Consider the following 2,500-nt stretch of genomic DNA (forward strand, 5'->3'; position numbering starts at 1 on the left):
CGGTGGCAAAGAGTGCGCCGCTGAGGATATAGAGGGTCCGTCCCCCCGCACAGTGGTGACGGTGTGCGGGTAGTGTTTCCGACACCTCTTCCTGCGGTGGCAACTCTGGGGCAGAGTCGATACTCGCCCACTGGTGGAAGGTAAGCATTCTGCTTTACATCAGTACATAACTAATATTTCAGTCGTCTGACGTCCCTCCTTAGTAAATGATGCAGGACCACATACATAGATGATACATACTGTAAACTGGGGAGGACAGTGTGAACCGCACTCGACCCAGTCACCCTATCTCACAGTCCACTCTGTGTGTAACAAAGCGAAAGCACCAAAGCACTATCGTTCAACAACATCCATTTTATCCTCGCTGCCACAGGACACTATCCAAACAACGACAAGAGGAACGTCACGTCCACTAATAAGACAGAATGTCTCACATCACCCGCAAACAACGCAGCTCAAATCAGCCAGCAACACCCACAGTGGTCCACCCAGTATCAACACAGGACGCAACGCCACGCCACAACACAAAAGGTACAAGTAATAAAATACCCTTTGGCCACACCCCTTATAAAGGCATCGAACCAACCCACCACCTGACACCAGCCAAACGTACATCCTGATTTGACACATCTCTGGCAACCTAACCCACGTTGGCCCTTAACCTAACCCACGTTGGCCCTTAACCTAACCCACGTTGGCCCTTAACCTAACCCACGTTGGCCCTTAACCTAACCCACGTTGGCCCTTAACCTAACCCACGTTGGCCCTTAACCTAACCCACGTTGGCCCTTAACCTAACCCACGTTGGCCCTTAACCTAACCCACGTTGGCCCTTAACCTAACCCACGTTGGCCCTTAACCTAACCCACGTTGGCCCCTAACCTAACCCACGTTGGCCCCTAACCTAACCCACGTTGGCCCCTAACCTAACCCACGTTGGCCCCTAACCTAACCCACGTTGGCCCCTAACCTAACCCACGTTGGCCCCTAACCTAACCCACGTTGGCCCCTAACCTAACCCACGTTGGCCCCTAACCTAACCCACGTTGGCCCCTAACCTAACCCACGTTGGCCCCTAACCTAACCCACGTTGGCCCCTAACCTAACCCACGTTGGCCCCTAACCTAACCCACGTTGGCCCCTAACCTAACCCACGTTGGCCCCTAACCTAACCCACGTTGGCCCCTAACCTAACCCACGTTGGCCCCTAACCTAACCCACGTTGGCCCCTAACCTAACCCACGTTGGCCCCTAACCTAACCCACGTTGGCCCCTAACCTAACCCACGTTGGCCCCTAACCTAACCCACGTTGGCCCCTAACCTAAGTTACGCTGCACCTTAACCTAAGTTACGCTGCACCTTAACCTAAGTTACGCTGCACCTTAACCTAAGTTACGCTGCACCTTAACCTAAGTTACGCTGCACCTTAACCTAAGTTACGCTGCACCTTAACCTAAGTTACGCTGCACCTTAACCTAAGTTACGCTGCACCTTAACCTAAGTTACGCTGCACCTTAACCTAAGTTACGCTGCACCTTAACCTAACTTACGCTGCACCTTAACCTAACTTACACTGCACCTTAACCTAACTTACACTGCACCTTAACCTAACTTACACTGCACCTTAACCTAACTTACACTGCACCTTAACCTAAGTTACACTGCACCTTAACCTAAGTTACACTGCACCTTAACCTAAGTTACACTGCACCTTAACCTAAGTTACACTGCACCTTAACCTAAGTTACACTGCACCTTAACCTAAGTTACACTGCACCTTAACCTAAGTTACACTGCACCTTAACCTAAGTTACACTGCACCTTAACCTAAGTTACACTGCACCTTAACCTAAGTTACACTGCACCTTAACCTAAGTTACACTGCACCTTAACCTAAGTTACACTGCACCTTAACCTAAGTTACACTGCACCTTAACCTAAGTTACACTGCACCTTAACCTAACTTACACTGCACCTTAACCTAACTTACACTGCACCTTAACCTAACTTACACTGCACCTTAACCTAACTTACACTGCACCTTAACCTAACTTACACTGCACCTTAACCTAACTTACACTGCACCTTAACCTAACTTACACTGCACCTTAACCTAACTTACACTGCACCTTAACCTAACTTACACTGCACCTTAACCTAACTTACACTGCACCTTAACCTAACTTACACTGCACCTTAACCTAACTTACACTGCACCTTAACCTAACTTACACTGCACCTTAACCTAACTTACACTGCACCTTAACTGTCACATGTAACGTCACAGGAATGTAGCTTTGCCTAACAGCAACCCTCTGAACATAGTTCACTGCTTGGATCCTCTGGTGTCATGTGTATTTCTTGATGCCATGGTGCGTACCCTCACATAAAGGTCTTTCGAGTGTTGCGTACTTTCTACACAGTCCCGCTAACCACTGGAAGGGTGTACCGCTACAGAACGAATATCGCCCTCCCCTCCTGCCCTTCCAAGCTGGTCGG

This window comes from Schistocerca gregaria, unplaced genomic scaffold (assembly GCF_023897955.1).
Source record: "Schistocerca gregaria isolate iqSchGreg1 unplaced genomic scaffold, iqSchGreg1.2 ptg001498l, whole genome shotgun sequence".
Lineage (NCBI taxonomy): Eukaryota > Metazoa > Arthropoda > Insecta > Orthoptera > Acrididae > Schistocerca > Schistocerca gregaria.